Source organism: Aotus nancymaae, unplaced genomic scaffold (assembly GCF_030222135.1).
Source record: "Aotus nancymaae isolate 86718 unplaced genomic scaffold, 86718_ANA_hifiasm-v0.15.2.pri h1tg000025l, whole genome shotgun sequence".
NCBI classification, from domain to species: domain Eukaryota; kingdom Metazoa; phylum Chordata; class Mammalia; order Primates; family Aotidae; genus Aotus; species Aotus nancymaae.
The window spans coordinates 26347160-26373655 of record NW_026988438.1 but is presented as its reverse complement, the minus strand read 5'-3'; the positions used below and the strand labels follow the sequence as shown (position 1 = coordinate 26373655).

Here is a 26496-nt window from a genome sequence, read left to right as displayed (position 1 = left end):
TTTAATTCATGAAAAGGTAAATTTCATACATTCTTATCAAAAATATTATTTTCTGTAAAGTATGATCTATTGTTATGAAAATGATTTCTCAGTCTATTTACCTAATCATTCACCCTTCCTCATGTATATATACGTAGAGAGAACTTATGTATATATACCTTCCTTATGTATACATATGTGGTACTAGACGGCTGCCTGGAATCATGCTCATCTAATGTCCATTATATTTCTCAGTGATGGGGTTTGGGTGAATTTTTTTAAAATTCTCATCTTCATACTTTTTTCAATGCTTGAATTTTTACCATGAGAACATATCATTTCTATAAAGACAATAAAGAAAGCTCTAATAAAGGAATATTCACCAAAGCTGGAGAAATGTGTAAGAGCTTAAGGGTACATTGGGTGATGTCATTTAAGCAGAGACAATTCAGAGGCCAATTAGAAGCATAGGGCTGGCTGCTCACCACGTTCACTGCTATACCTCACAGGCTTGGCATTTGCCCTTGAGGCCATGGCCACCCCTCCCTCTGATTCCTAATCCCTGTCCTTGGAGAGAACTGTAATGACGACAAAACACTACAGCCAACAGCCAACGTACTTGGTGCAACAGAAATACCTACTCAGATGTTTCAACCTCAATTACAATAGAAGAGAGATTGTACAGGTGTAAATTATTTAGGACCACAAGCATGAGGGCCTCCATCAGTTACCATCCTGACAATGATTAGATGAAGATAAGAGTAAAGTTTTAGGTAGTCACTTGGAAAAGCACAGTCCAGGAAAAGATGAAAGAGGTGCAAACAGGGAAGGGAAATGATGTCACAACATTATGTGCTCATTCACTTATTACCTTAAGTGCATTATTTTCAGCTATCATTTTTTGAGAACCCAACTCTGTGCCTGGTGTTAGATGTGCCGGGTAAACAGGGTAGACTCATTCCATGCACACTTAGCCCTTCAAATTGTTGGGCATGGGAGAGACTGATCATCTAAATAATTAAAAACTTGGAGTTAGTGCTTTAAAGGAAACAAACTGCTTATGATTAAAAATAATAAATAACAGCATGGTCAGGGAACTTCTGTCTGGGAAGAGGTAATCATTAGAGATGGGAACTCCAGGGTGAGAAGTGAGCTGTGCAAAAAGGGTGCTGTTCAGAACTTTCCTTGAGGAAAGTGCAAAGCCTTCAAGGTGGGGAGGGATTTAGTGAATCCAGGGACCTGAGACAGGGCCAGTGCGGCTTAACAGCTGTGAGGAATCAATGACAGAAGACAACCCAGACCAGCAGTAGTACTCAGAGTCAACTTGTGAGCTGCACCATGTGGGAAACAGAGCTCAGGTTTCATTTTAGATGTTATCATAGAGGGCATTTTCTCAAAGCCTGTTGTGCTGGGTTGAATGGTAGTTCCCCAAAAGACATGTTCTCTGCAAACTGTGAATATGGCTGATTTGGAAAAAGTGTCTTTGCAGATGTAGTTAAGGATCACAAGATGAGATCACCTTAAATTAGGACAAGCCAAATCCTATGTCAAGTATCCTTAGAAGGAAAGAAGAGAACACACAGAGAAGGTCATGCAAAGATGAAAACAAGTATGAGGATGATGTTGCTACAAGCCAAGGAATGCTGGGAGCCCCAGCCAGCTGCTAGAGGAGACGAATGCTCCCCTAGAGCCTTCAGAGGCAGTGCCAACCTGCTGACACCTTGATTTTGGACTTCGGTATCAAAAACTGGGAGAGAATAAATGTACTGTTTTAAGCCACCCAGTTTGTGGTAATTTATTATGGCAACTCTAGAAAACGTAGACAATTGCCAATGTCTCTATCCGTTTTTTTTTCTCAAATAGTTTCTCTCTCAGAACTACAGAAGATAAGATGGAAAGGGAGGGAAGACAAGTCTCCCTAGAAATAAGAGGTCTGGCTGAGCCCACCTACCCATCGTTGTTGCTCTAGCTTGGTCCAAAGGGCACAGCCCAAGGCCACCTAGCCTTGGTTATAATGCCTTCTTGCTCTTTATGTTTCAAAAAGATATGGTAGTCTTTGCCTCCTGCAGATGCTTGGCCTTCTAACAATGCTCTCTTTTTAATGTTCTGTGATCCTGGTATTCTCTTTCAGTTATTATTTAAACAATTTCCATGAAGTCTCTCAGGAAAATGGTTTCTGCTTTTATATTTGTTCTATTTTATACACCTTTCTGTCTTTGACTTTAGACTTTCAGATTTACTTCAGGAAGAAGTATTTCAGCTTCAGGATCTTAGAGCAGAGTTTTCAACCCCACTTCATCTGGAGTGGCATCTACCTCCCCAAAGAAACAGAAATCACTTTTAATGCAGCCATGGACCATTCTCCTTGAAATTTTCTCATTCCTGTTCACTCGCTTGTGAGCACTCTGTGCTCCTCCGGGAGCCCATCAACGAATACTTCTCTCTGCAGTGACATGAAGGATCCTCAAGGCACATCTCAGCTTCCCAGGAAAGCCACAAGTTACTCAGTATGGAACTGCCTTTGCAGAATTACAGGGAAGGGCTGGGTAGGCAGAAAGCTCCATCCTCTGGTAGTGACAGGAGTGAGTTTGGTCTGCGCAGGAGACTGTATCTGCCTGCCTGGAAGAAGGAGTCTCACCTAGAATGGGGCTGCACACAGTCAAAGGCAGAGTGAGCAAAGGAAAATGATGAATCAGGGAAAGAAGGGGAGGAACATCAGAAGTCGTGCCTGGGGCATGAAGCCAGACTCCAAGACAGAGAGGGTGAGAGCAAGAAAAATGAGATATATGCAGCAGAAAAGTTGCCCCAGACAGAACACAGAAGAAGGCTGTTGCCTACAGCTTGAGTCTTCAGTGGCAATCCTTGTGTCATGGTGGTGAGCCAGCTAGACTCCAGGCATCAGAGCAGAAGCCAACAAAAGTCTAAAGTCCACATGTCCTTTTCACCAAGGCTACTGGCATGCATGTCAAATGACAGTGGCTTGCTCATCTGCCTTCTCTGTGCGTCAAATCTTCACCAGAAGAATGTTAGTACCTTAAATGGAATGGAAGCTTTAAGACAATGTAATAAAATGTAAACCCACCTAATTGTCCTCAGACGTTGTTGAACCAGTCTGTAATTGGCAACCCAGAATGCCATCAATTCAAACCTTATCACAGAGAATATTCTGAAATTGTTTATTTTTTATTTCACTACCTAAGTTCCTAAACTTGACTGCCCATCAAAATTAGCTGGGAGAACTTCTTACATTAAAGATACCTAAGCCTCAGCCTTATATGAATTCTTGGGAGTATGGCCAAGAAATACACATTTTAACAAATATCCCTCAGGTATTTTGATATAGTATGTGCAGTGGGGACTGGGTTTTGGGAACCTCTTTCCCTGCTGGTATAGCTTTGGTAGTGAGACTATTTCACACCCACCCCCCGGCTTCATGCATAGAACATGAGAGACACTACAAATTCTTTTGGGCCTGAACTGAACTAGTAAATGCATATCAGAAGTTTGGCAGGATGCTGTGGGTGACAGGGGGGAACTTGCAGGAACAAATCACACAACCTAAGGCATAGTTAAGCTGAGCATCAAAAAATAAGTAGGAGGTTGAGAGGCACATGCAAGGTGGAAGATAAAGAACATTCCAAACAAGAAGCCTTTACAAAGGGCTAAGGAAGAAGGTGGATGATGGGCAGTTGAGGGTGGGGTAGTGGGGAGATCCTGTTCTGTTCCTTCTCTCTAGGCACTAACACGCTTGAGGCTGACTTCGCCAGAAAGAGTTTCTGCCTGATTGTAGGAAGCATGCAATCTATGACATTGTCTTACTGCAGAATCTTTTTTAAACAATTATTTCTCTTTGCCTTCAGCCCCATTTCTCTCCCTACTGCCCTCCCTTTGCCCTGGTCTCTGACTTTTTTTCTCTTTCTCTTGCCTTTCTCAGAGTCACTTTCCTGTTTCTCTCTAAATCTCTACGGTCCTCTCCTGCAAACTCCAGCTCTACCATTAAGGGATGGGAGGAGAGGGAAGAGGAGAGTGAAAAGGGAAGGAAGGAAAGAAAGAGAGGAGAGTGAAGAAAAGGAACAAAGCAAAGAAATTAACCTTTACTGGGGCATCTCTTCTGTGCAAGGTGGTTTCCTATAGGGTATCTTGGTTAATCCTCATGAAGAGCTTGTGAGGTAACAATTATTAGCACCACTTTGTACATATATACACTGAGGTTGAGTAATAGCTTATTTCATTTGTATTGCTATAAAGGAATACTGAAGGCTGGGTAATTTACTTAAAAAAGAGGTTTATTTGGTGCATGGTTCTGCAGACTGCACAAGAAGCATAGCACCAGCACCCGAATCTGGCAAAGATCTTGGCTGCTTCTACTCCTGACGGAAGGTGAAGAGGAGCCAGCATTTACAGAGATCACATGGCTCCAGGGGAAGTAAGAGGGGTGGAGAGGTTCCAGGATCTTTTTAGCAATCACTTCTTGCAAGAACTAATAGAGCAAGAACTCACTCGTTACCTCAAGGATGACACCACCCCATTCATGAGGAAACCACCCTCATGACCCTGAACACCTTCCATTAGGCCCCACCTCCAACACCGGGGATCAAATTTCAATAAGAGATCTGGAAGGTCAAACTATCAAACTATAGCAAGTAACTTGCCTAACATCACACAAGCCTTTTGCATCTACTGTGTATGTGCCTGCTCAAGTGGTTTTCCCAGGTAGGCACAGTTTTAGTGATTAACTCTGATTTTGTGGTAAGAAGTAAATTTGCATTTTCAGGTTACCAGTTGTGATTATTAAATACTAATGCTCCGTTGTCTCAGAATGCAAGATTGCAAGAGAAACATTTTTAGGGGCAGCTCCCTGTTGATAAATACATCCAAGGAGAATTTTGAAGGCTTTTCTCTATTCAGAAGCAATTGCTATGAAGGAGAGAAAATTCCTAGTAGAGTTTAGACTTATTTCATGGTTTGAGAGCTTCACTCTGGCTGGAGTCAGAGTCCCAGTGAAATTCCTCAGAAAGCAGAGTATTCAAGCCTCCTATAATCTCAATCGACAACACTGAATGAACTTGGTTTGGAGAATGACATGTTTCTCTTTTTAAAAAAGTTTCAGTCTTCCAATTACCTAATATAAAATGGGAGCAGCAGGATCAGCCAAAATATTATTTGATGTTAAGTGTGGAATGACAAAGTAAGCCACATAGCCTCACCACTGCGAGTGAAAGTGATCAAACATAAGCTCAGGCACCTTGTCCTTCACTATCACTGCATGCATTATGCCCACACCACATTTCCACAGCATTCTGCCCAGACCTCCAAAAGAGTAAGCATCATGCCTACCCTAATCACTGCTTTACCTGCCTGTCACACATATCAAGCTCTCAGTCATTCTTTTTATCTTTTTTCTTTTATATTAATATTGATATAATGAATACATGATCGTGTGCTAATTGTGTCTTCACTTCTAAAGATGACACTACCAGGTTCAGCAGAGAAGGTTATAGCTGTGGACAGGTTTCAGTTTGCTAGTGCAGGGTTATCCATGGAAGGTGGCTTCCCAACCAGGAATGACATTTTCCAACCTCCTTCCATCTAGGTATGATCACAATCGTGTGAATAGTTGTGTGAAGAGTAGGAAGTGGAATTCATGGGTGTCTCCCCCCAGGCTCCCTTACACTTTCTGTCAGTTGAATGCAAAAAATGATGAGACACCTGCAGGGGGCTCCTGAATCCCAAATAAAGGAGACCTTCCTGTCAAAAACTAAGACCCACCTCAGACCATTAGGTACAGAAGAAATAAATGTCTTTTGTATTTGGGATCTATTTGTTAAAGAAGCCCAGCCTCCTCAAATTCATAATAATGGGAACATACATTACAGGTTCAATCTGTAACAAACACCAATACAGGCTTCTCTCCATGGGACTCTGCCATTATGCTGAGATTTTCACTCACAACTCTGTATATCAACATTAATTTGGCCTAGCTCAAAAGTTTTAACACTGAAAAGTAGTCTGAATTTCACCCAAATGCATGACAAAACCTTTAAAGGGTTTTAAGGAGGAAAGTGGCATGATGAGGCTTGCATTTTAGAATAACCACTAGGGCAAGACCAAAAGTAGAGACTAGGTTGAAGGCTGTCACTGGAATATAGGATCCTGGCAATACTGACAGAAAGTGGGGGTGTATTCAAAACAAGTCCAGAAAAAGAGAAGGAGAAAAGGAAGTAAAGAAAGAGGTGTGTAAACATTTGAGAGACAAAAAAGCCTGCTAAGGAGACTAGAAAAATGTCTAAGGAAGCATGAGAAAACCACGAGGATACTTTGCACAAGGAAGGAAGCCAAGGAGAGTGTCTTTCCAAGAGCCAGTTGAACATAGAGTCAACTCTGTGTTGACTCTGAAGGGCAAACGAGCCAAGTACAAAAAGGTGCCTGTGGATTCAACAAATGAGAGCCATGTCCACGAGGCAGTCAGAGCACAGAAGCAGGGACTAACCCACATTACCACAGGTTCAGGAGTGGATGTGCACAAGGATATGGAGACAGAATATTTCAAAACCTCTTTCAAGGGGTGGGTTGTGACAGAAGTAGAACAGGCAGAGGAGAGCATAGGCTGAAGGAGTTATTGTGCTTATTTGTTCTTGTTTTTGCTTTTGATTTGAGTATGAGAGGATTGTTTCAATGCCGTTGGGAAGGAACATGCAGAGAGGAGAGTGAGTAAGCGATGGGAACGCTATGGGCAGAGGAGGGAAATAGCGTTTGGCAGACTCATGAACCTCTTATATAAAAATGAGAAGTGAAAGACAGGAAGTGCAAATGGAAGTAATTTATGTTGGGCAGATTAAATGTAAATGGAAAATGGGAGCAAGGAATGTATGCTATCTGCAGAAGAGGAAAGAAAAAACATCTATTAAGCCTATTAGAATTTCTATTAGTTGAATGGAAAACAAAATGTCCCTACCTCAGGGTGACTCAGAGGAGGTATACACATGAAAATGATTTAGGTAGAATTCAGAGTAAAATTCCAAGAAATTGCTTGACCCTGTAATCTACTGTTTCAAAACATGGCCTTTGGAATCAGAGAAACAAAGTTTTGCATTCCAGTTTCATTTAGTAATAGCCATACAATCTTGTACAGTTTGCATGCCCATTCTAAAACACCAATTTCCAATGCATGCCATGGGGTTATACACACAAAACAATGACTACTTTCAGCATAATCATCAATATCTGTCAAAACAGCTCATGAAGCTGTAACCTTCATGTAACAAGAACTGAAATGCAGGGATTACAAGTAGTGATGGAGAGACAAATGGGGTAGTGTCCCACAGGATTCAGGAAATGAACAGAGATTTAAACAATAAGAAAATTGATGGTGAAGGAAGACAAATATGAATAACTGATTCTCCAGAATGAAAGTCGGACAAAGAGTAACAGATGCTGTAATCAAAGATATACATTCCTTCTTTTGCTCTGTTTGTAAGTTTTCACACAGTATGCCCACATATTTATAAACCACCCACTTTTGCTGTACAGAGCCAGACCTTTTGCTGAATCTCCTCGTTGAAGCTGGTTGTAGCCAGCTCAAGGCTACGTCACATAAAGTATTGCTCATGTAGTTTTCAATTTTTAAGGTTAGAGTTTTATCTTTAATAATATTTTAATTTATTACAGATTTGGCTTCCAGATACATTTCAACCACCACTTGTAATTTATGTGGACCCCAAAATAAGTAACTATATATATATGTACATATATATGTACATATATATATACACACACACATAAATGGGTAAATTGGCAAGCACAAATATAACCACCACTGTCAAAATCTCTATTACTTCAGGAATTTTTAAAAATATAAATGCATAATGATAGCGATTGTAATTATCTACAGTATATAATTATCAATACTCACTATTGATATTAATAGCCTTAAGCTGGAACTTGTTCATTAATAGAAGCACAGCAGTTTTTACATTAATGTTAAAGATAAAATGTATGTGCATTTTGCGTACAAGCTAAAGCTTTGGAGCTCATTACACTTGTATGGCTAGGGCAAATTATCTCAGAATGCTCAGCTGACTTGGAGACATGGGTGTGTAATTGAAATGGCTCCCTACAGTGCAGATAAAATCAATGACAAGAGATCCATGCCAGAATTTATCCTGACAATTTTTCTAATTACATAGGTAAAGGAAAATATTCAAGTGTTGAGGTTTGAGGGGATGATAATGAATCAAACTTCTTCCCTACCCTACACCTCTCGGTTAAGAAATCAGACAGTACAGACAGATGGAGAATTCAAGAGCTCAATTACTGACAAAGCTGATAGGAAAATACAGCTTAGAGCTAGTGCTAAAGAGACATCCTGATCTCTCTACTCCACTCGATGCTCCTCTGGAAACAGAAATTAAAATTGCCAACCTGGTCACTAACAAAGCAGGATGACCTCACAGTTCCCCAGCTAAGGCAGAAGCCTTACACATGGCAGACCATGAGAGACGGAATGTTCTAGGTGGAAGAGAGTCACACCTCAGATACTGCAGTGCTTCTGCACATGACCTCTCTTTCTAGCAGAGTACGCTGCACTTCTTGCGTGACGGCTCAGATGAGGAAGCAGGCACTGCCAATCCTGTGAAAGGATAGCAGCAAACCCAGCACAACATCACTTTGTTACTGGAAAGGGATCCCGATCCAGACCCCAAGAGAGGGTTCTTGGACCTCACCCAAGAAAGAATTCAGGGCAAGTCCATAAAGTGAAAGCAAGTTTATTAAAAAAGTAAAGGAACAGAAGAATGGCCACTCCATAGGCAGAGCAGCTCCAAGGATGCTAGCTAACTATTTTTATGGTCATTTTTGATCATATGCCTAATGAGTAGATTATTCATGAGTTTTTCAGGAAAGGGGTGAAGAATTCCCAGAACTGAAGGTTCCTCCCCTTTTTATGCTACAAAGGGTAACTTCTTGACATTACCAAGGCATTTGTAAACTGTCATGGCCCTGGTGGGAGTGTCTTTTAGCATGATAGTGCATTGTAATTACTGTATAATGAGCAGCTAAGAAGACCAGAAGTCATTTTTGTGGTTATCTTGGTTTTGGTGGTTTTTGGCCAGCTTCTTTACTGTATCCTATTTTCCAGCAGGGTCTTTATGATCTGTATTTTGTGATACCAGTCCTACCAAATTCCTATCTAATCTTGTGAGTAAGAATGCTTAACCTCCTGGGAATGCAGCCCAGCAGGTCTCAGTCTCATTTTACCCAGCTGCTGTTCAAAATGGAGTCACTCTGGTTCAAACACCTCTACTGTATTCTACTGGTCCAAGCAATCAGGCCAGCCCAGATTCAAACTGGTAGAAGAAGAGACTCCTTGGCTCAATGAAGGACTGGTATGTGTGTACAGAGAGAGAAGGAAATGATGGTAGGTAAACCGTCACACACTCCACGGGATATAATGGTGCCTCACAGTTGCTTATGCTTACCAATTTCATGTTTATTTAATGTTGGACGTGTTTCCATTAATATTGCTCTAGGCTCTGAGTGTGGAAAGAAAGAGAGCACTGTCATGCACAGCTTTAACAGAACTCTCCCCTGCTATGGATTCTTACTGCTCTTCAACTTAGATAATGATATATGAAGCTTGTTATGCTCTGGCTATTCAGTGAAAAATGAGTCCCATGAAAGGTGAATCAGTAGAGCCTGAAGATTTATTTGTAAAAAGAGCCTCATATTCTTAATGTTTAAAATAACCTCTAGAGTTTGAAAAGCTGTAAAAAAATTACCTTAATTTGTTATAATAGCATATTGTAAAATAATCTCTACATTTCTACATTTTAAGAGTGTTTTCTCATTTCTAATTTCATTTGACTCATGACAGTCCTATGAAAAGCATAGATACAAATGGTGTTGTGCCTGAAATAAAAACTTAGGCCCTCTCCCTCTAAAGTGAAATATTTTGTTTGATGGTAAAAATAATAAGTGTTTTTGTAGAAAATCAAGACAAACAAAAAGCTTTAGAGTTAAAAAAAAAGAAATTCCCCCTAAAAGTACATCTTAGAGACAAGCATTATTACCTTTGTGATTTAACTTCCAACACAATTTTCTCTGTTTCCCCTCAGTTACCAGCAATAAAAAGATCTTAAAACCTTCCAACATAATATATATGGCTTTCAGTTGTAATCATACCACAGAACAGTAACTACATATAACTCCATTGCTCCCCATCACGAAACACTGTACAAAACACAATTGGTAAATAACATTTTAAATCTGACTGTATAAATACATTATAGAATATTTAGAAGGTATAGAGAAGTAATATGAAGTTTATTTAAAAATTATCTGTATGGGCATTACCCATAGCCAACAATTGCTATCTTTTTGTTGTATTTCCTTCCAAAAATATTGTATCTAATACAAGTAAAGATACTGAAAGTAGCATGTACAAACCAAACTATCTACATGTCTATTTAATGAGTGTCTACATATGCACATTTACTATATATATAAACACTCAGTATATATATATATATATGTATATATACACATACACACAGACACACACATTTTATATTTACAACACTGTGATCATAGTGTGAACTATTTTGTAACTTTTATTGATCAACATATGTTGACTATTTTACACTGTACACTTACCACCTAGATTTTCTACAATTATTGATACCAATTCATCTTACTATTTTGCTGAAAATCATTCCTAGGACTCTATCTGACACTTCCAGCTTGCTATGCAATTGGGGTAGGTGAGCTGCAGGACACACTCCTGCAAACAGCAATTACCCTCTGGCAGTAACAGAGCTCAGGTGGACAAGGGGATATGGGTGGGGCATTGACAGGGTGGTCTGCAGAAAGAGATTATCTATAGTAAATGGCCCAAGGTCAATGCTATATTAACTTACCTTTCATCAGGATTCTTTGAAGGCTTTCTCTATGATGTGTGTAGCTCTCTGACTTTCTTAAAACAGTTGCAAGGAAAGGGTTTACTGATTCAAATACCAGTTAGTGTGAACTCCTAATCTGCCAAAATTCATGGTACTACAAAGAAATTGTTTCTGTTCTTAAGAATGATTTGGATTGAATTTGTAGCCTTTATGCACCTAATCTAAACTTTCAAGTTCCCTTCCTATTTGAGAATGCTATGATCCGCTAGAACAGCAGAGATATACATACTAATAAACATATTGGCCATGAAATATTCAGCACTCAAATTCTATGAGTGTCTCAGTGCCCGTGGTCTAAGTGGTACCCAAGCATCTGCAAAGAAATGGAAATGGAGAGCTGAGCTGGCTTTCCTGGGTTTAATTCTCGTCAAGTGAAATGGAGGAATGCCAGAAAGAGCTCAACTTTTCACCAGGCAGTGAGATTCCATGCACTCTCACTGAGCAATACAATGTCCTTAACCCTGACATCCTTATATGACCTCCTCTTTCTCTTGGGTGCGGTTAAGGGGAGAAGAACTTCGAATTTCTCCTTAAGAAAAACAAGTGATAACTGTGAATGTTAAAAAGTCACCTTAAACACTGCCGTTCCTGACATTATTTCATTTGAGTCTCAACATAACTTTGTGAGGTAACGGAAAATATCACCCATTCTCCATATTTGAGAGTAGGATTTGGAGGTTGAGATAGGTATTCAAGCCTAGGTCTTCTGACCTCTGACTCCCTCTTTCTTCCACTCCTCTACTCTTATCTCTTCTCAGAAGCAAAAGGAGATTTGGTCAAGAGAAAAGACTAAACAAAATAACAGGCAAAGCAACTTTATTAAGAAACCCCTCATTTGACAAGTTTCTTCATTCCACAATATGATGCCTATAAAATGTGTGTTGCCTTCAAAAAATTTAAGAAGTTCAGTCTTCCTCCTTTTCCTTGTACAACTCCCCACAAATTGAAGCTATTCTGACGAAATGATTGAAGGGAGCAGTGCACTTGCATCAAGGTCCCTTAACTCTCATTCTGCTAAAATGAAATTACAAGCTAACTGCCCACCTGAGAAACTTTACACAAAGTAATGAGGCAGGACTCATTAATCGACAGGGCACTGTTTACCCCAGTCTGCTCTTGGCTCTCTGAGGACCACCTCCTCAGCCTTTGGGCCATGGAGGAACTTCAATAATTTTCAGTCACAAAAATGAAAAATCACTGCATGGAAGTGAAGTCAATGAGATCTGCGCAACTAATATGAAGCAATTTTTTTTCCCTCCCAAAAGCAGTCAGATGAAAGGAAAGGACTAACTCACAGAATTTCCAAAGAGCTGTCTCTTCTCTTACACAAGAGAGTCTAGGTTCCTGATTTGCACTCAGAGGAGCGTGTCATTTGGCCAGTGTCTACCTGTCACGTAGAGTTCCATAGGGAAAATGTTGGTCCAGAAGAACTGGGGATGTTGACATATTTGGCGCAGATAAATTTTGACTTGTTCTCCTTTATTTTGTATTTAATTTAATTTAATTTAATTAATTAATTTATTGAGACAGAGTCTCACTCTGTCACCCAGTCTGGAGTGCAGTGGTACCATTTTGGTTCACTACAACTTCCCCCTCCCAGGTTCAAGAGATTTTCCTGCCTCAGCCTCCCAAGTAGCTGGGATTATAGGTGTGTGCCACCTCACCGGGGGGACTAATTTTTGTATTTTTAGTAAAGATGGGATTTTGCCATGTTGGCCAGTCTAGTCTCAAACTTCTGACCTCAAGTGATCGGCTTGCCTCAGCCTCCCAAAGTGCCAGGATTACAGGTGTGAGCCATCATGCCCAGCCTCATTCTCCTTTAATTAATAACGTATATATTACCTTTATGGTGGCTGGCCATCTTAATATGGGTATTTAATTGGCTTTTGAAAGACTAAAAGCTCACACTTGTACCTCTGGCACTCAGCAATTCTTCCTTCCAGCAAGTAAAAAAAACATAGAGGCAGATAGAAAGGTAGAAATTCTCAAAAAGTAGACCCCCTCCCCCAACACGAAGCAAATATGGAAACTTAGGTCTCCACAAGTTTTCTAAAATCCTATCCTAATATGCTTAGATTTTACTCTCTATTTATCTTGATCTTAATGAAGAAAGCTGTTTAGATTCTCAGACCTGTCTAATCATCCAAGGACTTCCACGAGCTTGCCCACAGGAAAGTATGCAGCAAATCAAGGTAAGCAATTGTCATGCTTTCTCTGGGAGATGAAAGGAGCACCTACCAAATTTTCTATCTTACTGTGTTGTAGGACTCTTTCAAAATCAGAAGCATCAAGTTTTTCTCTTTTTGAATTCCTAGTCAACGTGGAAAATTTAGACAAAGTCTAATAATATTTACATGACCAAGGTGATTTGGCCACCCTGGTCACATGGTTGTGTTTTCTCACCTGTAAAATGAGCCAACTGCATCAATGTATTGTGCTTCTTTCCTGACATCTGCTACCACTGACTTTCCCTTCTCATATTGCTGTCTACATCTTTATTTTAATTACAGCTTGTGGTGCTGACATTAAGTGGTTTTCAATTAGTCTTGGTGAATCACACAAAGTTAGAGCAAGAGAAAAAATTTGAAGATCACCTAGTCAAACCTCTTTCTTTTTGTAAATCAAGAAATGAAGCCTCAGGAAATTAAGTAATTTTCCTAAGGAGACACTGCTTGTTTTCAACAGAGACTCTACGCTGATCTCTGACTCAACCCTGCAGTCTTCACTCACACACCACTGGTTCAAAGTATTTTTAGCTACTGTTTCTTCCTGCTAATTATATATTCTGAGGAAGGCAATACATAAAGAGGACAAATTCAAAGCAGATATGCGGCCCGGAGACTCAACTGTTGGTGGCCATACAAATGGCCAATAAGCACTTGGAAAGATGCTCAACATCAGTAATCATTAGGGAAATCCAAATCAAAACTACAATGAGATACTACCTCACATCAATTAGGATGGCTACTATTAAAAAAAAAAAACAACACAGAATGACAAGTGTTGGCAAGCATGTGGAGAAATTCAAACATTTGTGCAGTGTTTGTGGGAATGTAAAAAGGTACACCTACTGTGGAAAACAGTACGGTGGGTTATCAAAAAATTAAAAATATAATTACCATGCGATTCAGCAATTTTACTTCTGGATATATACCCCCAAAATTGAAAGAAGGGTCTCAAAAAGATATTTGTACAACCATGTTCACAGCAGCATTATTCACAATAGCTAAAACATGAACCAACCCAAGGGTCCATCAGTGGTTGAATTGGATAAACAAAATGGGGTGAATATATAAAATGGAATCTTATTCAGCCTTAAAAAGGAAGGAAATTCTTACACATGCTACAACATGGATGAACCATAAGGACATCATGCTAAGTGAAATAAGCCAGGTATAAAAACAAAAATATTGTATGATTGCACTTATATGAGATACTTAGAGTAGTCAAAATTTTAGAAACAGAAAATGGAATGGTGGTTTCCAGGGGCTGGGGAAGGGAGGAATGGGGAGTTAGTGTTTAATGACTATAGAGTTTTAATCTTACAAGATGTAAAATGTTACAGAGATGGGTGGTAGTGATGGTTGCACAACATTATGAATGTATTTAGTGCCACTGAATTGTATACTAAAACATAGTTAAGATAGTAACATCTATGTTATGTGTATTTTATCGCAATAAAGATTTTGGAAAAATTAAAAGAGATGCATCAGTCAGAACTGTAGGCCCATGCTAACCCATACTGACTGGTCCCAGTGCTACCTTGAGAGATCTACTCCACACCGTTTATAAACCAGCACACTTTACCTTGTTAGCAAGGGTAAAGGTGGGAGAAAGTTAGTTGTCCAGCATTTCATCCAGAAGCTCTGGAAACTGGAATCTACAACATTGCCTGATGGAGGACTCATGTGTAGTCACTGATTAATTGCAGTGTCAATTTTCCATTGAAAGAAACTACATAAAAACAGAGTTTAAGTTAATGCCTTCAGCTAAGCAGAATAAACTCCATGTGGTAAATAAAAACTTTGCCACAATTTCACACAATGGAGAGCAGAAAGTGCTAGCAATCCATGAAAAATGGCATTTGAAAAAAAAAATGAAGTTTGACGTGTGTGTGTGTGTGTGTGTGTGTGTGTGTGTGTAAGTGAAGATGGTTCTGAAAAGCAAAGTAGAAACTGAAAAATACTTCTTATAAAAGTCATACTTAAAAGCAATTAAACACACACATATACACACAAATCCCAAGACACATTACTTGGCAGATGGAAAAAATGAAGAAGCTGAATCAATGTTATTTTCACTCACATCAAAACCATACTTTCTCTTAGCAGAGAAGGAAAATACAGGAAGGAAATGGTCATAACATCTGGAATACGAAAAGCAAATTTAAAGTTTAATATTTTCTACTTGTGCATATTCTGATTTCTGCCCTTAGATGTTCACCCCTTTGCCTCTAAAGACAATGTCAATGGGCATGTCTAACATTTCTATTTGCTATGGTTTGCATGTATGTGTACCTCCAACATTTATATGTTGGAACCTAATACCCAATACAATAGTATTCTGAGCCAAGTCCTTTTGGGCAGTGATTAAGTCATAAGCACTCCACCCTCATGAATAGAATTAGTGATCTTATAAAAGGAGGCTGAAGGAAGAATCTTAGTCCCTTTTCTCCTTCTGCCTTCATCTTTGCAATGAAACAGCATTCATCCCTTCCACCACGTGAGGATGAAACAATAAGGCACCAACCTGGAAGCAAAGATTGAGTCTCAGACATTGAATATGCTGGTGCTTTGATCTTGGACTTCCCAGTCACCAGAACTGTGAGAGATAAATTTCTGTTGTTTACACATTACCCAGTTTAAGGTATTTGGTTACAGCAGCAATGACAGACTAAGATACTCAAGCTCAGTTTATGAGGCAGAGTACAAATCATGACACCAGGGGAGTAAAACGTCAACTGGATTGCCTGGGTCCCATTGCCACACCAGGAGTCGAGCCAGGGCTGCCTAGGTGAAAACCAGAAATCCTAACCACTAGACCACCATGGAAACAGGAACTATTGCCAGCTGGTAGACTCATGGCCTCTCTAACCCAGAAGAATGGGAAAAGCAGCCCTGGAGGTGTGGAGAGTTTACTGTTCAGATAAATATTATGGACCCAAAGAGTTTTGGGAAAGAGTGATTTATTAGACAGAGGGAGAGAGAAAAGGCAGCTCCCATGCTGTCAAGGGAGGGGACCTAGAGAGGGAATGGAATCCCTTCCGGCAGGGGAGGCTGAAGTTTTATTTCTTGAATTATTCCCTCCCCATTTATATTCTCGTCCAATGAGAGGAGTTCTTTCAGACTTCCTCTGGATTGATTGACCTTTGACTCTGTTTCCAAATTGGCTATTTGTTTTATAATCCTGAGTCACAGAGCCCCCTCCTCCAAGAGCCCTCACGGGAAATTCAGAGACAAAGGCCCTATCTGGCTTGCCCGTCTGGGTAGGTAAGACAAAGAACCTTACCTGTCCAGCCAGGAGGAAGGTGCACAAAGAGCCCTAGCCATCTGAGGCAGGAAGCCAGGGAATTCCTGCACTTGAAACCATGACCCTTGAGGACCCAGGAAGAGAAGTCCCTCTAACATTATCCCTCACCATAGTTAGAACATCAGTGATACAGACCTGGTTGAATCATGTTACTCCCCTGACTCTAGAAAATCATTAATCTTTAAGAGTCTTAGTTTCTCGTCTTTTAAATGTCATCAAGATTTGAAACTGCCTCTGCAAAATCATGGCTGAGACAGTAAAAGAGATCTAACTTAACCGACTCCATCTTGCTTCTAACCTCCAAGCTGTCTTTGTTCATTCCTGGGCACAGACTGAAGTAACTTTAGGAGAAACTTAGTTTACAGTTTATAGTTTAAACAAAGATAGTACCAGCCCTTTCCCAAAGCGACCTCCTTCTTGCCTGGGGACTAGATTACCTTTGTAGGACTAACATTAGCCACAAGATTAGAAATTATGTTTTAGGAGTCATGCAGCTGGAGGCTACAAGATTCTGACCCTCCCTAAACTGCTCCTAAGATCAGTCCTTAAGATGTTTTGCAGACCCTGCACTTGATGGATCAGCTGGCACCACCCAGATCGATAACTGGCTCATCTGATTTCCGTTTCTGGATTGGCTACTTGTTTTATAACCCTGAGCCCTCTCCCAGGAACTGACTCAGTGCAAGAAGACAACTTGGACTCCCTAGATTTCATCTCTGATGCATTAGTTCTCCTGTCTCACTAGCTTCCCCACAGTGATCAAGTTATCCTTAAAAACTCTGCTACTCGAATGCTTGAGGAGACTGATTTGAGTACTGATAAAACTTCAGTCTCCCACACAGCCAGCTCTGCATGAATTATTCTTTATTGCAATTCCCCTGTCTTGATGAATCAGCTCTGTCTAGGCAGTAGGAAAGGTGAACCCCTTGGGCAGTGACAGATTTTTTTTTCTTACTCACTTTGTTGCTAAATGTAATCACTAGGAATTTTAAGTTTACCAGTATTACTAGTGTTTCTGAGAGACACAAGAATGACTGGAGGTGATATGTGGCCTTAAAGGCTACCTTGTTTTTCTAGAACCTACAAAAGATCAGAGAGGAAGCCTCATAATGAGACTCAAGGAGCAGTTTTCCAATCTTCTTTGGAATTGACTGGCTTACTGGGAGCTATCAAATCATGTCCTAGGGTGACATCATATGTTTATGCTTAAATGTACAAAACCATACAGCCGAGAGAGTCAGATATTCTTTATCTCCAAAGCATTTGTTTCCTTCCTCTCATTGTGTTTTGTGAGTATTAAAAAAAATGCTCGGGGATATAAAGTAGATTCCACATAAAATTGACTTGTATCATTTTAAAAAATATATATTTTGTTTAACACCTAGACAGACCTCACTATATGTAGGGACTATTCTTAAAAGCTCTGTGAATGTTAACTTATTTAATGTTCAACAATATGAGATAAAATATTCTCTTTAACAGATGAGAAAACTGAGACACATCAAGGTGAAGTAAGTTACTCAAGGTCACGTGGCTAATAACTAATAGGGTAAAAATTCAAATTCAGATATCTCACTCCAAAGTTCCTGCTCTTACTTATTACATTATACTGCATCATTAAAAGTAAAATATTACCTTTAAAAATTATTTGACATTGCATTAACTGGAAACTAATATCGCCAGCCACCAACAATGTGCTGTGAGTACTTTGAAGTCAACAAGCAAAAGGTAGAATAATTTTTCTAATCTCCTTTTGATGGCTGGAATTGTATAAGTATTTAATCCTCTTCATGTTGAGTATTAATCGTTAGCAAGTGGATGCCTCCTGAAAATTGCATGGGTTAAGCTAAAGTGGGTTTTACAGACAAAAGCTGTATTTTAACTGCACTTTCAGGATTAGAAGAATGGTGAATGAGTAGGTCTGGGGCTACAGTAGAATCTTGTATAAGTAGACTTTCTTCTAATAGGCTTTCGCCAGCTTTTCAAAGACTGAGCAGAAGCTGCACTCAGTGCTATCAACATAGAGCTGCAATGGCTATTATTTAGAGGTTGTCCCTTTCATAAGGCTAAGAGGGGACTTGTCTTAAGTGGCTGATTCAGTGCTCTGAAACTTGCAATGCCTGCTTGTTTTCTTTGCTAAAATTAAAGGGAACAGCTCCTTCCTACCATGCTTGTGTGGAAGCCCCAAATCGTAAGAATAAAGCACAATAAGATATCACGACAACCATGCCTGAACCAAAGCGCATAGAGGACATTTCTGATGAGGGGAGTGCTGTGCTATTTTTGATGGCTCCATTAACATGGACCTTTGTGAACGAGGATGGGTTCTTGCACCTTCAGCAGAAGAGTAAATTAAAGTCCACGTCATCATGAATAGGTGAATTTTAGTTCCTCAAATGAGCCAATTCTAGCTCATCTTTGGAAGAATATACATAATCCTGGCAGTTGTATTTTCCTTTGGGTTATTCAGGAAAAAACAAGCTATAGCCTTATTGTTGGAGAGAGCAGATATGCAGTTTAAGCCAGATACTCCCTCCCATATCCTCCAACAAGCAAGATATCCCTTTCCTCTTCAGAACCAAGGAAAGCCCAGATAGAGAAAAGCTTCACTCACACAGAGCTAAAGACTGGGGGTCGGCATTTGTTAGACATGGGGAGGAAGCTAGGGAGAGTTGATAAGGCTACTGTTATCATATGGAAAGAAGTAGAGTGTCCTGTGAAAGGAGGTGAGAATGAAGAGGTGAAGAAGCACAGAGGACTGTAGAGAGGGAGAAAGCTGGCTAAAAGAGTGGAGGTCCCACATGGGATCCCTTCCAAAGACCTAATGAGCAGGTCTTTTCTCTGAGTTCTCTCTCAGTCTCTCAGTCTCCTTCCAAGTTCAAAGGTATGGATAGCTAAATAAAGTCACAACTCCCAGTCACCAAATTCAATACTGATTTAGGATACTTACTTAAACCATGTAATATAAAAAGTGCTGCAGAGATATTAGGGATGGAGAAAGTGGGGTGCTGGCAAGACAGATCTTTACATAATGCCCTGATTTGTAGTATTTGTCAATTTCCTTAGAGTAAATGTCCAGATCATTGCTGTTTTCAAGCTACCAAGGTGATGTCACTAAATGCAGAATTTGTAAGAGATGCCAACAGCCACTCTCTCTGAAGCCAGTACAACCTGGCCACAGCATATCATACCACCTGGGCTGGTCCATGTTTCCTTCAGATCAACAGCTTACTTCTACTTAACTGAAAAACTAATAGATCATCAGATGATGAAACACACTTGGGAGACTACTGACTATTTCCCGTGATGTTTTTCTTAATCCACAGGATATGAAAGGATGAATGTAACTCAGGTAATTACCATGAAAATGCATGGTGGTTGAAAGTCTTTGTTCAGTGTAGTAGTATCATGATTCTCTGTGTCTACACAGGCCAATTGCTGAACACCACTTGGCCTCTACAATACCCATGTGCTGAGATCCACTTAACTGAAAAATAAGTCAAAGAATAAACAAAATACTCCCTTATTTCAAGAAATGGCTACTAGAGGCAAGGTTGGAGAAAATCATTTATATCTGTAGTCAAGTGGGCTTTTAAACAGGAAACTCCTTGGTAAGAAAGGGTCTGAGGGTGTAGCCACTTCCAAAATGGAAAGCATTGAGAAAAGTAACAGAGTTCCTGCTGTCTGCAGGAAGAATGGGTCCCAAGGGAGCTTAGAGCAAGGAAATGATGGAAGAAAGTGACTCAAACTAAATAGACATCTATCTATCTTGGCTCAAGCTGGACTAGAACAGAGCTCTTGAAGCTTCCTGTGGATTCTTGGCCCTGCTAAGAAGTGAGGATTACAATGTAGGGGAGCAGAGGGAAGTGTTTTTCTGAAGGGCAGCTTCACCCAAGAGGGAAGGGAGAAAGAGAGAGACTAGGTATGTTTTCCGTATATAACTCACCAACCAAATCAGTTACTCTGGGAACCAGGCTTGTCGTGCTTATGGATGTCTTTCCACATGAAGAGAGAGAATGGTACAAGACTCCACCCTTCCACTGCCTAGCTCATTTTTATCTTACTCTATTGAGCTCAATCATTAAGCTTTTGGTCACCGATGACTATGGCTGCTCCCTCATGGGAGAAGAGTGGCCCAGGTCTACAGGGCAGACCTGCTCCACCTTCACTACACCCATCTCCAGCACTGACCTCTGCATCTCTGTGTATCCTCATGAGGGTGCTCATGGCCAATTGTAATTTGCCTCCACAACATTCAGAAATTGGTCAGAACAGCTAATTAATTAGGACAACACTAGGGTCATTTGGTTCCCAAGGATGAAAATTTGTTTTCTATTTTATTTCTTCTGCCAAATTACATCCAGAGAGCATATCAGAGGTTTTGCAATAAAAAAGAATGAATAAAATGCCAAATAGATAGATATCTTGAACTTGATTACTAAAACTTCTCCCTTAATCAAATTTCAGAGGGAAATTAAAGTCTAAAGATTAATACTTTTGCTTGTTAAAGTCCAAAATTTATGCCTTCTAATTTCATATTCTGCTCATCTTAGGTAAAGGGCTTATTATCGAGCCCTTAACTTCACCTGTAATGGTTTCCTGCAGAACTCTCTGGATCAAGGAGTGGGAGAAGCCACTCGTACAGCTGTTCCCTCCAGCCTCACAGACACCATGCAGCAGTGCTATGCCCAGAGTTTCTTGACTTGGCTTCTTGCTACAACACGTGCACGTTTTTTTTTTTTTTAATTTTCTGTGTCTCTCCTGCTCCTTGCCAACTCTCAGTTTTTTCCTTCTTTATTACCACCCCTTCAAAATTAAGAGAGTTAGGATGGGGTTGAAATGTACAGATGTGCACTTGCCTCAACTTCAGTTTCTAGGTTGTCACAGACTTCAACAGATATTCCCAACTTTTTCAGAAAGAACTTGCAAACTGATTTTTGATAAACTGCTGTATCTGTTGTTTTTGTAGAATCCCAAAGATTTTTTTCTTCACTTTTGGAAATGTACCAAACTTGCAGTTCATCTCTCTGACAGAATGAACTGATGTCTCCCAATTGGAATCTAGTCCTCTTGCCTTCTAGTAATTTCTGAGCATTAAATATGTTAGAACCCAAAGAAAAAAAATGTGTTCCATGCTTCATTAGAGAACCTTGGTAACATTTTCCTCAGGGACCATGCCACATAATGAGACCCACTTGTTTTAAAACATTGCTTCATGAAGAAGAAAAGTAGTTTTACGTACCTAAACTGTAATATCATTTTTTTATTCCTCTAATCATTAAAAGCAACTTTGATAAATAACTTCTGACATTTAAAATGCAGCTTCTGAATCTCTTTTCTCATTAAAAAGGAAAAAACTAGTTTTGGAAATAACCATCCCTCCTGGTTCTATTACTATATGGTTCACTTTTTAAATAAATGCTTTCACTTAAAAGTAGAGTGTGCATATTAAAGAAAATTTGGATACCCAGAAAAGTGGACAGAGGAAAAAAGTACATGTAGTTCCATGATCCAAGAAATATCATCATTAATATTTTAATGTTTTCACTTATGATTTCCTCTTAGTTTCTATGCTTATAAAATATTTCCTCAGATTGAAAGTAGGTCAATTACCCATAAATTAAGCTATTAATTTAATGTAATTCTAAATTGCAATTCCTTATTAGAATGCAATTCTAACATAAATCCCCATGGATTTCTTTTAGAACTTGATTAGTTCACTCCAATTTCAACCTAAGGTATAAATGAATGAGACTATCTAAGAAAAAATTTTGAAATAGCTAATAAAGAACTTGCCTGGCAAAATATATTAAAATTTAAAATGCATGTACCCTTTTGTCTAACAACCCAATTTGGTGAAACTTTCCTTAAAATGGACAAGGCTGGTATGCAAAGATATATGTCAGAAGGTGTTTTGAGGTGGTTTTGTTTATTTTGTTTTGGAACTGCAGGGGCAGAGAGTTGAAGTTATCACACTTCTCAACTCATGAAACATTAACTGCCATCACCCACACATGGAAGAATCCATCTCTTGCTTATTTTTCTTAGGACCGATTCTTGTTCCATGTTTCTTTCCTTAAGATTCCCAGTCTTCATTCACTTTTTCCTCCTTCTCAAAGAATCATATACTATGTTATAATAATCCATTGTTTTAGAAACTTTTTTAATCACAAGGAATGAAGTAATGAACATCCCCATGAGCTTTCCATTATGGACCTATGCAAAAATTTAGCTGAGACACAGGAGAATATATAAGAATATATATATTCTTGTCTTCCCAAAGTACTTTTGAATTGCTTTTCATATTGTCTGCACCATTTTTCACTATCACCTACTTGTCCGTGTGGTTAATTTCCCCTCATTCTCTCCAATACTTGTCATTAGCTTTTATCAATGTAATATGGATAATGTAGTAGTTCACTGCTGTTATAATTCACATCGTATTAATTAGTAAGTTTAACTATCAATTCGTATAGTCATTTAATTTTTCACTTCTGAGATCTGAGTATACATGTTCTTTGTCTACTTTTCCTTTCAGTGTCTTGATTTTTCCCTAATGATTTGGAAGAAATCTCAAATATCCTAGATTTTAATCTCTTGTCAGTGTTAGTTTTGACAGGTTTCTTCTTCCAATTCATTGTCTGTCTATTAATTTTGTCTATGATGTTTTCCATTTGATAGAAATATCCATTTTTGATGTAATTAAATATTAATTTTTCACATTGTGAGTTATATTTTTAAGGTCCTCTTTAAGAATATCTGTCTGACCTGAAGTCAGAAAGATAACCTTTTATAATTTTTTCCTGTTATCTTTATTTTGACCTTGAATATTTATAATTCACTGGAATTAATTCTTCTATTTTGAATGATATACAGCTCTTTATATGTGAGCTTTTATTAATAATGTATCTTCTCCCTCACTGATGTGGTACTGTCTTACATTAAGTTCCCCCAAATACATGGCTCAGTTTCTGACTTGCCATTGAATTATATCTATCAACTTGTACTTGAACCAGTAGTCCATCTTTTTTTTTTCCTTTATGACAATATCCTTGTATTAGAGCTTATTCTCTGGTAGATTTAATCCTCACTATTTACTTTCTAAAAATGATTTGGAAATTGTTATATATAAAAAACAATATAAGAAGCAAATATAATAAAAATAAGAAATAAGTAAGAATATACAAGATCAGAGAGACAAATTTTTAAAAATTGACCTAACTGGCATGTATAGAACATTGCATCTGACAATGACAGACTCCTCATTCCTTTCAGGTGCACGTAGTATGTAAAGCAAAGCAAAAATGGTCATATGCTGGGGTTAAAGCAAATGTCAACAAACTAAAGAATTGAGATCAACACTTACCTGGCAGAGGAGATACCATGATCACGAAGGTGGTTTTTCCAGGGCAAGGCTTATCCATTGCACTCCAGATGTGCTGACCCCTGTGATTTCCCCAAATGTGGGAAACTCGACTGCATAATTTGTGGTAGTGGGGGACTGCCTTCATGCTTTCCCCTGGTGTAAAAAAAAAAAAAAAAGGAATTGAGATCATTCATCATAAGTTTTCCGATCACAATAGAATCAAGACAAAATATTCAAATACAAAAATATGAATAGAAATTAAACAATACACTTTTCAGAAATCTATAGTTCAAAGAAAAAATCATAGTAGAAATTAGTAAATGTAGAACTGAATGATAATAAAGAAATGAAAATAGCAAAGTGTGTGGAATGAGGAAGTTCAGAGCCTCATTGCATTGATGGCTGCATTCCAAAGATAAGAGCAGAAATTAGTGAAATAAAAAACAAAATATGATATGGAAAATCAACACTCTAAAGCTAGTTATTTTAAATGATTAATAAAATGGAAAAACTCTTAGAAAGACAGGAAAAAATAGAGGATACAAATTGTCAATATTTAGAATGCAAAAGAAGACACTACGACAGATTCTGCATAAAGTAGTCCCTCTGTGTCTGCAGAAGATTCGTTCCAGGAACCACCCCACCCCCCTGCCAAATACCAAAATCCACAGATGCTCAAGTCTCTTATATGAATGGAATAAAATAAAATGCTTAAAATCCAGGCATATCTCCTTGCATATTTTAAATCATCTCTGGACTACTTATATTACATAATACAATGTAAATGCTATGTAAATATTTGTCATACTGTATTGTTTTTATTAGTATTTTCTATTTTTGTTTTGTTGCTTTTTATTGTTCCTTTTCCCCTTATTTTCTATCTGTGATTGGTTGAATCCACAGATGCAGGATTTGTAAATAAGGACAGCCAACTTCACATGAATAAGATAACTTTACACCAATAGATATGATACTTCATTATAAATTAACAGTTCTTTAAAAATCATAAAATAGACACACAAAATAGAAATATAATTTTTTTTTTTTTTTTTAGTGCATTATTAAACATGTTTACTACAAAAAAAACCACATGGCTTTACAGGTAGTTTTCCAAATAATTTAAAAATAGATAACATAAGTCTTAGAATCTTCTAGATAATAGAAACACAACAGTTTCAAAAACTTATATAAGACTTTTGATATCTATATAAGATCATTCATGCTCTTGATTTTAGAACTTTTTCAAAAAAAACATTACTGGAAAAGAAAATTATAGAATAACCTTTTTAATGAGTATATTCTAAATAAAATGACAGTGGTGAATCCTATCATATTGACAGGATAATACTTATGACCAAATGGAATTTATTCAGAAATGGCATGTTGGTTTATGTATTAGTTTGTTTTCACACTGCTAAAAAGATATTACTCTAGACTGGATAATTTATAAAGAAAAGAGGTTTCATTGACTCACAGTTTCACATGGCTGGGAAGCCTCAGGAAACTTACAATCATGGTAGAAAGGGAAGCAAACACATCCTTCTTCACAAGGTTGTAGGAGAGAGAAGTGTGTGGAGCAAGTTGGGAAGAGCCCCTTAGAAAACTATCAGATCTCATGAGAACTCACTATCAAGAGAACAGCATGGGGAAACTACCCCCATGATCCAATCACCTTCCACCAGGTCTCTCCCCAGACATGTGGGGATTATGGAAATTACAAGTTGAGATGAGATTTGGGTGGGGACACAAATCCAAAACATATCAGTTTAATATTTGAAAAATCAACGTAATTCTATATATTAACATAAAAATTTTAAAGAAATACTTATTTTAACAAATGTAAAAAATATATTGAATGAGGAATACAGGAGAGCTCTGGCTGGCATATGGTGGGTGCCATTGTGGGAAGAAGATACCAGAGAAAGTAAAGGGCAGCAATCTTTGCTGTTCTGCAGCCCCTGCTGGTGATTCCCAGGCAAGCAGGGTCTGGAGTGGACCTCCACCAAATTCCAGCAGACCTGCAGCAGAGGGGCCTGACTGTTAGAAGGAAAACTAACAAATAGGAAGGAATAGTTTCAACATTAACAAAAAGACATCCACTCAGAGGCTTCATCCAAAGGTCACCAGCTTCAAAGACTAAAGGTAGATAAATCCACAAAGATGGGAAAAAACCAGTGCAAAATGGCTGAAAATTCCAAAAACCAGAATGCCTCTTCTCCTCCAAGGGATTACAACTCCTTGCTAGCAAGGGAACAGTCTTAAAACTCTAAATGTCTTCATAACTTCTAAATGATCTCTGCAGTGTCCATTTCCAGGGCATAGAAAAGAGCCAAATGAATACATTCCCTGCAGATCATAGCTCACACAAACTCTTTAAGATAAATTTAAAACCCAATTTACATACTAACGTGAGGGAAAACAGATACATTTGTAAGGCAAATAAATTAGCATCCTTGAAGAAAACAGCCCAGGAATTCCTATATTCTTCTAAGAGAGTAGAGGTGGGAAGAAAGCAATGTTCCAGCATTGAGAAAACATCAACAGAATGTCTTTGAGACAACGGCAATACAATGTCCACCGCATAGCTATTCTTCATGTATATTATCACAGATAATCTTTCCAATGACACTGGGGGTAAGGGGGAGTAGTGCTATCCCAGCATTACAG

The 26496-nt window shown here is 38.6% G+C and overlaps 1 non-coding gene across 1 annotated transcript; it reads left to right on the top strand.

Moving 5' to 3' along the window:
• The first annotated feature begins 23821 nt into the window (after window positions 1-23821).
• LOC135276577 (U1 spliceosomal RNA) lies at window positions 23822-23985 on the top strand. The gene has a single exon (XR_010344137.1). It is a non-coding gene; the product is annotated as a U1 spliceosomal RNA (small nuclear RNA).
• Window positions 23986-26496: the final 2511 nt, after the last annotated feature.